At 37.2% G+C, this 13602-nt stretch overlaps 1 protein-coding gene and 1 pseudogene across 7 annotated transcripts in view; one reads left to right on the forward strand and one right to left on the reverse strand.

The window, feature by feature from the left end:
- USP34 (ubiquitin specific peptidase 34) overlaps positions 1-13602 on the forward strand; it is a 289427-nt gene that overhangs the window by 11474 nt on the left and 264351 nt on the right. The window lies entirely within an intron of this gene.
- On the reverse strand, positions 2855-5279 carry LOC118932486 (cytochrome c-like; annotated as a pseudogene).

The following is a 13602-nucleotide window of genomic DNA, read 5'->3' on the forward strand; positions in this document are numbered from 1 at the left end:
AAATCATTTGGTGCTTATCTTTCTTTGCCTGGCTAATTTCACTGAGTATAATACCCTCTAGCTCCATCCATGTTGTTGCAAATGGTAGGATTTGTTTTCTTCTTATGGCTGAATAATATTCCATTGTGTATATTTACCACATCTTCTTTATCCATTCATCTACTGATGGACACTTAGGTTGCTTCCATATCTTGGCTATTGTAAATAGTGCTGTGATAAACATAGGGGTGCATCTGTCTTTTTCAAACTGGGCTGCTGCATTCTTAGGGTAAATTCCTAAAAGAATTCCTGGGTCAAATGGTATTTCTATTTTGAGATTTTTGAGGAACCTCCATACTGCTTTCCACAATGGTTGAACTAGTTTACATTTCCACCAGCAGTGTAGGAGGGTTCCCCTTTCTCTGCATCCCCACAAGTATGTGTTGTTCCTAGTGTTTTCAGTGTTGGCCATCCTAACTGGTGTGAGGTGATATCTCATTGTGGTTTTAAATTGCATTTCCCTGATAATTAGCGATGTGGAGCATCTTTTCATGTGTCTGTTGGCCATCTGAATTTCTTCTTTGGAGAAGTGTCTGTTCATATCCTCCACCCACTTTTTAATCTGGTTATTTGCTTTTTGGGTGTTGAGGCATGTGAGTTCTTCATATATTTTGGATGTTAACCCCTTGTCGGATATGCTATTTACAAATACATTTTCCCATACTGTGGGATTTCTTATCAATGTCCTTGTTCTTAAAAGACAAAATATGAAAGTACGTTTTATTCTGAGTAACTTTGCTGGCAGACTTATGAACCATATTCTAAATATTGAGAAAGACTCAGTAACCAAGGATAAATGTAGAAGTACAAGAGCAGTATTAAGAACACTACTCAGATCAAATGCTAGCCCAGAATAAATTGAAACTGAAGAAAATGCTTAAGACAGTAGGGTTTTGGCAGTTGTGTTGAAAGTGAGAAGTAGGGGGACAATGGACCCAGTGCTTGGTAGAGTTGTGTAGCAGAGCATGATGGTCAGGGAAATGATGTTTTACTCTGATCATCATGCTTTGTTTCTGTTTTCCCTTCTAAAAGGAGTTGCCAAACTTGAAGGACCAAATCAGATATTAAGAGGCATCTAACCTCTTCTTTAGTGAGGTATGTAATGATAGCTTCCCTTTGTTAGTCCTGTTAAAGTTAAACTCTTCAGGTTTGGGCAGATTCCATGCAGTGAAGATGATGGAGCTTGGGTTCTGTGATTTTGAAGCTCTAGCTGTTAAGTGTGCAGAAGAGGAAAAATTGGGAAGTATTGTTTTAGGTTATTTTTGTCCCCTCATTTTGGGAACTACAAGAGAAGCTGCTATTAAATAATATTTAATAAAGAGGGAAAGGATAATAAAAATTAGCATGGCACTAATAAGTAACTTACGTTAAATCAGTCTAGATTTTTTCTTTGATCTTGAAACCAATATGATAAAACCATATAGTAAAAACCACCATAGAGATGGCATTTTGCTTACATCAAGCTGCTTAACAGAGCTGACCTTTCTTTGTGGAAAAGGTGAGATGTTTGTTTCCTCAACCTGTAGGGACTTGACTTGTGGCAGGCATGGGATCTTGTTCTTAATTCTTTCCTCTTTAGGATTTTTAGTAATAGCCCTTGGTTTATAAACTGTTCTTGGAATGGCTTGCCCTTACTTTGAGGGAGTGAGGGAGACTTTGGAACCTCTTCCCTTGTTTCAAAATGAAAAGCTCATTTGATCTATTCTATAAACTGGAGTTCTGTTTAAGATTTTTTTTTGAGAAGAAAAAGGTGTAGCTGCTTTATAAATAAGCTTGAAAACCATTAACAGTATTATATGTGTGCTCAAAAAACCAATACAACATAAAACTTAAGTGTTTTAAGTTTTGTGCCCAGATTACAGGAGGTAGTAGGGCTATGCTTGTGTAGTTGGAATACTGTGTTGAATTATTTATAACACAATGATGACGTTTACTTCTGAAGCTATTTGAACACTGTGTAATTTCACCTGTCTTCATTGAACCTGACAAAAATCATGAGAAATAGAATAATAGCTTAGCTAAGGTCTCAGAGCTAGTAAATAGCAGAGTTAGGATTAGAATTCTTATTTCTACTCTATTTTCCACTAATGTGATTTTTTTTTTTTTGAAGAACCTTGATTATGGGAGTTGGGAAACTCATGAAAATCTGTTGAAGGAACTATGGAAAGATTAATTCTGACTAATATGGGTTAGGCAAGGTTTTAAGGAAGATGGAAGATTGAACTGGGCCTTTACCTGGTTGGAATAGTTACTGGGAATGAGGGGAGTGGTATGACTTACTGTGATTTGTGAGGCTCTGGGTGACATAGCCAACTGCTAACTAACCCCATCTCCTTGCTTGCTTTGCCATTCAGTGATCTCTGCTACCACTGAGCCTTTATGTATGCCTGGAAGTTACCACCTTCCTATGACTTAAAGTCTTTGACTTCAATGTTATTTTTTCAGAGAGGACTTTCTTGAACATCCTGGTTCTTATCTTTCATAGTGCTTTCCACAGTTTAGATTATGTATTTACTTTTATTTAATGTCTTTTTATAAGACATGAGTTACAACTGCCTTTTAAATTAACTGAATTTCACAATGTCCACATGTCCTAGGGTCAATATTTATGTGTTAAGATAGTTGAAAAATAAGATCGCTGTTGGTGGGTAATGGAAGAGAGGGCAATGGTAAGCTGGATGTGATGGTTTTTCCTGTTTTCTCAGTTCTTGGATATTTCAGATACTTTCAGATACTTGGATATGTCAGTCTTTGATATCATGATATCCTGCTCAGTGCCTCCTCATCATAAAAAGATGCTTCATGGATTAAAAAACAAAATCTTTCAAGTTATTTTATTTTTTAAAAAATTCCTGAATGTAAAAAAAAAAAATCCTGAATGTCTCTTGATATTAAACACCAATGGGTTAAAAAAATCAAAGATTAGGAATTACTTTTTGAACCAGTTAGGACTCTATAGCAAGTAACCAGAAAGAAAACACACAGCCCATTTGGAAGAAACAGAAAGGTGTTTTTTTTTTAAATTAAAGTATTGAAATACAGTATTATGAAGGCTTTTCACATGAACAACATTGTGGTTTCAACATTCATCCATATTATCAAGTTTTCACCTCCGCCCCCCAACCACTGTAGTCACTGTCCATCAGTGTAGTAAGATGCTATAGAGTCATTATTTGTCTTCTCCGTGTTGTACTGCCTTCCCCGTGACCTAACCTATATTGTGATTGCAAATTATAGTGGCCCTTAATCCCCTTCTCCCTCCCTCCCCACCCACCCTTCCCAACCCCTTTCCTTTAGTAACCACTAGTCCCTTCCTGGAGTCTGTGAGTCTGGTGCTAGAAACAAGGTTTTTTTGAAAGCTGTAATTAAGCAGTGCAGGTGTGTGCTATATCTTTAGGTGTGGACACCTCAATCTGCGGAGTCATAATGTTATCATGACTTCATTTCTCTATGCCTTGCTCTGCTGCACTTCCTTGGTTTTGCCCTCAGTTTACCTCTTCTGGTAGCAGAAATGACTACTATACCACCTTTACACTATAGTTTGGAAATCATGTATTTATACTATGCAGAGGAAAAAGAGCATCCCTTCTGAAACCTTCTATACAAGAACAAGGAAACTTTTTTCAAAACCTTATAGCTAATTGCACTTCATATATCATTGGCCCATTTATCATTGGCTTTATTCTTGAAATAGAATTCAAAGAGAGTAGATTTTGATTGGCTTAAATGACCATGACTAATTCCTGAAGCTGATCTCACCCAAACCTCATAGCTAGGAAAGTAGGTGTTTCCTAAAAAGAAGTTTGGCATGTTGTGACCATGTGGTAGGTGAAATTGTTTCTGGCCAGCAAGCACGTGGATATTTAGTACACCATGCTATACTAAAAACTCTTTTTTTCTTTTTCTTTTCTGAGTTTCTATAATTTTATTTGACAATCAACAGTCAGTTCTCATCCACATTGACTGCAGACTTTTTAAAGTGGTGACAGTTATATAAGTAACCAAAATACAGAATTTGATGCATCTATATCCTCATTACCTTTTTTGAACTGCCTACAGATATTGGTATGGGACTATCCTTATTCCATTGACCCAGACAGTTTTGTTGAGCCTGGTGTCATTGCACACATGGGGAGTTCAATCTCCTTTGTGGCAAATTTCTGGATCTCTTTGAGTGCTTGACAAGGCAGGCTTGTTGAAGCCCACTGTGTGAATGCCCTTAGGAATGTTGATGGTGTTTTCTGTGGTTACTCTCCTGCTGATGGTTAACCCCCACCCTTTGCAGGAGCCATTCTGCTGGGACCAGGTTGGAAAGTTGAAAACCGTTTCTTTTTTTGTGAGAAGTGTTAAATATTCTTTATTTAGTATCATACATAAACCACACCAAAATGCCTTTCATTAAGTAAAAAGCAACATTTTAGATACACGTTATTTTAATTAAAGTGGCATAGTCAAGACCAAAAGATAGGGTATGTTGTCAGCTTATCTTAAGTCCTTACCTTTGGTAGCCTAATGAACACAACTTGAAACACAGGTGAGTTTTGCTGTTCTTTGAGACAGTAAGGAGATTTCTAAAGTATTTAATTCAACCAGTTATATAAGTCTAAGTATAAAACCAGTCTCCTACAGGTTTTCAGATGGTATTTACCATCCCTGTGAAAAGCTGAACATTACTAATCAATTCAGTCGTATCTTTAGAAGGGGAAAACGGTGACCAGACTTGCTGAACCAGAATTACTACCAAGGTTCAAAAAGCTGATCATAAGCACAAGCCAATCTTATTTAAGTCAGAATTGTCCAAAAGAAATACTCTACCAGCCATTCATGATCTGAACTCTGGTATATGATGTATGAGACCATTTAAAAATACGGCCTCCATAAAGAAGGTCATGAGATATTTCTGTTTTGTAATAAATAAAGCAGTGGCCAACTGTTACTCCTTAGTAGCTTTTTTGAGATGAGCTATCAGGTCTGCCCTTTCTGATGACTTCTTAAATCCCATTTTTGTTCTAGGGATGTACTTGGGGATTCTCCAAATAACTCCACCAGTGTCTCATCTTCCCAGATGATCCCTTTGTTCTTGTTGGCATCTGTGTAAGAAAATGCAGGGCCTGACCTGTCTTTCTCCAGAACAGATCATGGAGATTTGACCCAGTCATGTGCTTACCTCCCTTTTCCATGGTACGGCACTGGGCACACTTCTGAACAAAAATTTTCTTGCCCTTTTCAACGTTACCCATTGTTAAACCACTCTTTCATCATGTGTGATAAGAAGGTTCCCGCTTACCAGCCAGACGTCCCACTCTCTACAAAAAACATTTCTTTATGTTATATTTACTAAATTGATTATTTTGCAAGTGTCTTAACTTTATGTTTAGATACTTTTTTCAATATATAGGAAATACCTTGATTGTTTAATATGTGTAAAGAATTGTGCTGGACGCTGGTAGATGTAGAAATACGTTTAGATGTATACCTTCCCTTAACAAAAGTTAGAACTCAGTACAGATTAGGCCTTATGATAGTAGTTGAGAGAGTGATATCTAGAATCTGACAGACCAGAGTTCAAATTCTGTCCTATCATTTATTAGATCTCTGGCTTTGGTTAAGTTCCCTAACTGCTTCGTGCCTTCTTATTTGGAAACGAGGATAATAATACTGCCTTAAATACACACCCTATTGGGCTTTTGTGATTATTAAAAAAGATAATGCATATCAACACTTAACACAGTGTCAGCCTAAAAAATATACAAAAAATGACAGTCTGAGAAGAAAAATGGTAAAGTCTATAAAATATATATAGCTGAAACAGTGAGAGGAGTTTAGTTTTTGGCAAGATGGGAGGTTTCATGGAATTAATATAATTTAAATTGATCTTTGAGCAGTTTTTTTGTTTAATGATTGGAATTGGTTTTTCAGTAAAAAGTTCCGTAGGAATGGTAAGTGCAGCTTGTTTTTCTTGAAACTCTACAAAGAATGGTCTCTGGTTTTATTTCCTTCCGTTTCCTCCAGGACCTTGTTCTCCAGCTATCTCTTTTCTCCTTGGTCCTCAAGTTTCTGTGACTTGGCTTTTGCTTCTGACTAAAAACTATTTATCAGGTCACCAGTGGTCTCCTGTTTACCAAAGTAAATGGGAGTTTTCTCTGTAATTTCACATTGATCATTGCTTTCCTTTTCTGTTCCACTTAAAACTTTTCTTTTTCTGCTTATGGATGTAATATATATGATCATTGTAGGAAGTTTTGAAAACACTGAAATAAATAAAAAAACATTCATAATTACGTTGTTAAAATTTTGGTATATATCAGTGCAGCTAATTTTCTGTGAACGTATATATAAAATCAGTTTGTGTGTAGTTTGCTTTTTATAATGAGCATTTTCTCATATCATTGTATGTATCTGAGAACAGAATTTAATGGCAGCCTACTTTTAGTCTTTTGAATATAACATATTTAATTAGTGTTTTCCTGTTTAAAAAAAAAGTTGTGAACATACCCTTCAGCATAGGAATCTGGATCATGTCCTGGTTCAAAAGGTAAAAAGTTTTAAGACTTCTGGTTGCTAAATTGCTTCTAGAAAGGTTATACTAATTTATACCCCATCAACAGTATATAAGAGTACCTGTTTATATTTGCCTTAGCTATTCTTTTTTTAAAAATCCATATACTGGGGAGAAAAAGGATACAGTCACTATCCTAAACTATGTGGTTCCTGCAGGTGTTCAGATATTGAGGATTATTGCCCTGTTTGTATTAACATACTTGGATCCTGAGTTTTAATAGTGAATGGTCTACTGTTATTTAAAAAGTCTTTTCCCACTGTGAGATCAAATATTCAATTAATTTCTTACAGGATTTGTTTAATTTTTAATGCATCTGGAATTTATTTTGGTGTAAGTTATGAAATGGGATCTCACAGTTTTTCCCAGCTTATTACTCTGTAGTCTTAGCATCCGTCTTTTCGCCACTGATTTGAAATGCCACATCTCTTATACAGAATTCGTGGAGGGTATTCTTAGAAGGTCTGTTTTCAAGCTTTTTATTATTTAGTTATTCACTGTTGGCTTTATGATATATTTTAGTACCTAGTAGTATTAAACCAAATAGCTAGTGAAGAATTATTTATCACTTGAGATAAAACTTTACAATCCTTTTGTTTGTTGCATTGCTCCTGCATACCCCCACCTTCTTTTGGAATTTTTATTGAATGTTCATCATGTTTGTAAATAGGGGAAAGAGCAGTATCGATTGTGCCCCTTCAGGAAGCATAATGTGTTTGTTTTCTCATTTATATAATCTTTGTGAAGTTTTGTGATTTTTTTTCTCTTGACGTAGGTTCTACACATTCCCTTAACATATATTCCTAGGTTTTTTTTGGGTTTTTTTGGTGTCATTAATCTACAATTACATGAGGAATATTACGTTTACTAGGTTCTCCCCTTCACCAAGTCCCCCCCAAAACCCCCATTACAGTCACTGTCCATCAGTGTAGTAAGATGCTGTACAATCACTACTTGTCTTCTCTGTGCTGCACAGCCCTCCCTATGCCCCCCCCCATTATACATGCTAATCATAATGCCCCCTTTCTTCCCCCCACCCCTTATCCTTCCCTTCCCACCCATCGTTCCCAGTCCCTTTCTCTTTGGTAACTGTTAGTCCATTCTTGGGTTTGGTGATTCTGCTGCTGTTTTGTTCCTTCAGTTTTCCCTTTGTTCTTATACTCCACATATGAGTGAAATCATTTGGTACTTGTCTTCACTGAGAATAATACCCTCTAGCTCCATCCATGTTGTTGCGAATGGTAGGATCTGTTTTCTTCTTATGGCTGAATAATATTCCATTGTGTATATGTACCACATCTTCTTTATCCATTCATCTACTGATGGACACTTAGGTTGCTTCCATATTTTGGCTATTGTAAATAGTGCTGCGATAAACATAGGGGTGCATCTGTCTTTTTCAAACTGGGCTGCTGCATTCTTAGGGTAAATTCCTAGAAGTGGAATTCCTGGGTCAAATGGTATTTCTATTTTGAGCATTCGGAGGAACCTCCATACTGCTTTCCACAATGATTGAACTAGTTTACATTCCCACCAGCAGTGTAGGAGGGTTTCTGTTTCTCCACAACCTCGCCAACATTTGTTGTTGTTTGTCTTTTGGATGGTAGCCATCCTTACTGGTGTAAGGTGATATCTCATTGTGGTTTTAATTTGCATTTCTCTGATGACTAGCGATGTGGAGCATCTTTTCATGTGTCTGTTGGCCATCTGAATTTCTTCTTTGGAGAACTGTCTGTTCAACTCCTCTCCCCATTTTTTAATTGGATTATTTGCTTTTTGTTTGTTGAGGTGAGTGAGCTCTTTATATATTTTGGATGTCAAGCCTTTATCTGATCTGTCATTTATGAATATATTCTCCCATAGTGTAGGATGCCTTTTTGTTCTATTGGTGGTGTCCTTTGCTGTGCAGAAGCTTTTCAGCTTGATATGGTCCCACTTGTTCATTTCTGCTTTTGTTTCCCTTGCCTGGAGAGATATATGTTCATGAAGACGTCGCTCGTGTTTATGTCCAAGAGATTTTTGCCTATGTTTTTTCCTAAGAGTTTTGTGGTTTCATGACTTATATTCAGGTCTTTGATCCATTTCAAATTTACTTTTGTGTATGGGGTTAGACAATGATCCAGTTTCATTCTCTTACATGTAGCTGTCCAGTTTTGCCAACACCAGCTGTTGAAGAGGCTGTCATTTCCCCATTGTATGTCCGTGCCTCCTTTATTATATATTAATTGACCATATGTGTTTGGGTTAATGTCTGTAGTTTCTATTCTGTTCCATTGGTCTGTGGGTGTGTTCTTGTGCCAGTACCAAATGGTCTTGATTACTGTGGCTTTGTAGTAGAGCTTGAAGTTGGGGAGTGAGATCCCCCCCACTTTATTCTTCCTTCTCAGGATTGCTTTGGCTGTTTGGGGTCTTTGGTGGTTCCATATTCCTAGGTATTTTTATTTTTGTTCTAAGTAGAATTTCCACACACCTCCATTATTATTTTACTTTATTTTTGGTAACAGCTTTTTTGAGATACATACCTTATAACGCAGCCATTAAAAATTTACAACTCAGTGACTTTCAGTTATATTTATTGAATTGGGCAGCCATTATGACAGTTTTAAAACACTTTCATCACCTGAAAAAGAAACTCGTCTCCTTTTAACTAACACTCTAAATCCCATATCTTCTCAGCCCTAAGCAACAATCTTTCTCTACCTATTTGACTATTTGAACATTTCATGTAAATGGAATCATAATATATTGTATTTTGTGACAAACTTCTTTCATTTAGCATATTTTCAAGATTCATACATGTTGCAGCATGTATCTTGGTTTCATTCCTTTTTATGGTTGAATAATATTCCACTGTACAGATATACCATGTTTGTTTATCCATTCCTCAGTTGAAGGACATTTGGTTGGTTTCTGCTCTTTGGCCATTATGAATAACGTTTCTGTGAACATTTGTGTAAAAGTTTTTCTGGGGACTTGTGCTTTCATTTCTCAGGTGTATATGTAGGAGTGGAATTACTAGGTCAGATTTTTATTCTTTTTGATGCTGTTGTAAATGGAACTGTTTTTCAAAGTACAGCATCATTTTCTATTGCCTTGAGCAGTGTAGGAGGATTCCGTTTTCTCCACATCCTCACTCTCACTCACTTGTTCTTTTTTTTATTTTATTTATTTATTTATTTATTTTGGTATCATTAATCTACAATTACATGAAGAGCATTATGTTTACCAGGCTCCCCCCTTCACCAAGTCCCCCCCCACACCCCTTAACAGTCACTGTATTCACTTGTTCTTTTTTTTTTTTTTTTGTAGATAATTATTTTTTATTGAAGGGTAGTTGACACACAATATTACATTACATTAGTTTCAGGTGTACAACACAGTGATTCAACATTTATATACATGATAATTCTAGGTACCAGCTATCACCATACCAAGTTGTTACAATATTTTGACTATATTCCTTATGCTATACATTACATCCCGGTTACTTATTTATTTTACAATTGGAAGTGTGTACTTTTTTTTGTTGTTGTGAGGGCATCTCTCATATTTATTGATCAAATGGTTGTTAACAACAATAAAATTCTGTATAGGGGAGTCAATGCTCAATGTACAATCATTAATCCACCCCAAGCCTAATTTTCATCAGTCTCCAATCTTCTGAAGCATAACGAACAAGTTCTTACATGGAGAACAAATTCTTACATAGTGAATAAGTTACATGGTGAACAGTACAAGGGCAGTCATCACAGAAACTTTCGGTTTTGCTCATGCATTATGAACTGTAAACAGTCAGTTCAAATATGAATACTCATTTGATTTTTATACTTGATTTATATGTGGATACCACATTTCTCTCTTTATTATTATTACTTTTAATAAAATGCTGAACTGGTAGGTAGATACAAGATAAAGGTAGAAAACATAGTTTAGTGTTGTAAGAGAGCAAATGTAGATGATCAGGTGTGTGCCTGTAGACTATGTGTTAATCCAAGCTAGACAACGGCAATAAAACATCCACGTATGCAGAAGATTTCTCTCAGAACAGGGGGGGGTGAGGTTCTAAGCCTCACCCCTGTTGATCCCCAATTTCTCACCTGATGGCCCCCCTGCGACTGTGCCTGTCTTAGGTTGTTCCTCCCTTGAGGAATCTTACCCGTCTCTGGCTAACCAGTCATCTTCCGGGGCCATACAGGGAAATGTAAAGTTGGTAAGTGAGAGAGAAGTGTTACTGTTTGAAAAGGTTAGCTTTTTACTTCTTTGCATATTTATGCCCTGTAGCTTCTATGCCCAGCATTTGTCTTGAGGTATCTTTACCACTTGGAAGAATTATGATACTCGGTAAATTTGATATGAGGCGCGAATTCTATTTAAGGGTTGTAATTAGGAAGGAAGAAGAAAAGCTATAGAAGTAGCAGGCAGAAGAAAACATGGGAAGATTGATTATTTCTTTGACATATCTTCTTGTAGAGTAACTTCAGCATGTATAGGTTTTAAACTACTAATTAAATTGCGCACACACATTAACATAATAGGAGTACAGTTACATAACCAAAGCATACCTGTAATTACCAGCCATCTCCAGTGAAACCAAGAAAACCAGTTAGGCACCTTAGGCGTTTGTGAAAACTTATCTATGATATGGTGGATATTGTCCAACTGAGCTTGAACAGTCTTAGAGAAATCAGACAAATTAAAACAACCCATTCCTGGGGACTGTTCACATCCCATATGTTCTTTCAACAGTAAATAGTCTGTAGTTGTAAGATTTTGGAGCACTACAATTTGCACTTCTCCTAATTTTTGTTTGAGTTTCAACAGTATAGATCCAGTCAAATTTGTTGTTTTACTGTATGCACAGGCCAGTTTAGATACCTCCTTCTTCATTCCCATGGCAAGTCCAGGAACTGGTGGGATGAGTGCATGTACAGCTGTAGCAGTGCGTGGATCTTTGTTGGGGTTTTTTGATGATCATCTTCTGGCATGAGTCTTCCAGAGAGTGCTGATGTTGGAAGTTCTTTTTCATATTGTATCTTAGTTCATTTTCGGGGTATCCCAATTAGGCTTTGATCCTCTGTATAAACACAAACAGACCCTTTGCCTACACTTTTATATGCCCTTTATACCCTTGTGTAGGACTCATTGGAGGTCTCCACACAGGAACTGCCTTTTTTTTTTTTTGTTTTGTTTTTTTGGTAACATTAATCTACACTTACATGACGAATATTATGTTTACTCTAGGCTCTCCCCTATACCAGGTCTCCCCTATAAACCCCTTTACAGTCACTGTCCATCAGCATAGCAAATGTTGTAGAATCACTACTTGCCTTCTCTGTGTTGTACAGCCCTCCCCTTTCTCCCACCCCCCCATGAATGCTAATCTTAATACCACCCTACTTCTCCCGCCCCCTTATCCCTCCCTACCCACCCATCCTCCCCAGTCCCTTTCCCTTTGGTACCTGTTAGTCCATTCTTGAGTTCTGTGATTCTGGTGCTGTTTTGTTCCTTCAGTTTTTCCTTTGTTCTTATATTCCACAGATGAGTGAAAACATTTGGTATTTCTCTTTCTCCGCTTGGCTTGTTTCACTGAGCATAATACCCTCCAGCTCCATCCATGTTGCTGCAAATGGTAGGATTTGCCCTCTTCTTATGGCTGAGTAGTACTCCATTGTGTATATGTACCACATCTTCTTTATCCATTCATCTATCGATGGACATTTAGGTTCCTTCCAATTCTTGGCTATTGTAAATAGTGCTGCGATAAACATAGGGGTGCACTGATCTTTCTCATACTTGATTGCTGCATTCTTAGCGTAAATTCCTAGGAGTGCAATTCCTGGGTCAAATGGTAAGTCTGTTTTGAGCATTTTGATGTACCTCCATACTGCTTTCCACAACTGTTGAACTAATTTACATTCCCACCAGCAGTGTAGGAGGGTTCCCCTTTCTCCACAGCCTCGCCAACATTTGTTGTTGTTTGTCTTTTGGATGGCAGCCATCCTTACTGGTGTGAGGTGATACCTCATTGTAGTTTTAATTTGCATTTCTCTGATAATTAGCGATGTGGAGCATCTTTTCATGTGTCTGTTGGCCATCTGTATTTCTGTTTTGGAGAACTGTCTGTTCAGTTCCTCTGCCCATTTTTTAATTGGGTTATTTGTTTTTTGTTTGTTGAGGCATGTGAGCTCTTTATATATTCTGGACGTCAAGCCTTTATCGGATGTGTCATTTACAAATATATTCTCCCATACTGTAGGGATCCTTTTTGTTCTATTGATGGTGTGTTTTGCTGTACAGAAGCTTTTCAGCTTAATATAGTCCCACTTTTTCATTTTTGCTGTTGTTCTCCTTGCCCGGGGAGATATGTTCAAGAAGAGGTCACTCATGTTTATGTCTAAGAGGTTTTTGCCTATGTTTTCTTCCAAGAGTTTAATGGTTTCATGACTTACATTCAGGTCTTTGATCCATTTGGAGTTTACTTTTGTATATGGGGTTAGACAATGGTCCAGTTTCATTCTCCTACATGTAGCTGTCCAGTTTTGCCAGCACCACCTGTTGAAGAGACTGTCATTTTGCCATTGTATGTCCATGGCTCCTTTATCAAATATTAATTGACCATATATGTCTGGGTTAATGTCTGGATTCTCTAGTCTGTTCCATTGGTCTGTGGCTCTGTTCTTGTGCCAGTACCAAATTGTCTTGATTACTATGGCTCTATAGTAGAGCTTGAAGTTGGGGAGTGAGATCCCCCCTACTTTATTCTTCTTTCTCAGGATTGCTTTGGCTATTCGGGGTCTTTGGTGTTTCCATATGAATTATTGAATTATTTGTTCAAGTTCATTGAAGAATGTTGCTGGTAGTTTCATAGGGATTGCATCAAATCTGTATATTGCTTTGGGCAGGATGGCGATTTTGACGATATTAATTCTTCCTAGCCACGAGCATGGGATGAGTTTCCATCTGTTAGTGTCCCCTTTAAATTCTCTTAAGAGTGACTTGTAGTT

The sequence above is a fragment of the Manis pentadactyla genome, chromosome 2 (assembly GCF_030020395.1).
Source record: "Manis pentadactyla isolate mManPen7 chromosome 2, mManPen7.hap1, whole genome shotgun sequence".
Taxonomy (NCBI): Eukaryota; Metazoa; Chordata; class Mammalia; order Pholidota; family Manidae; genus Manis; species Manis pentadactyla.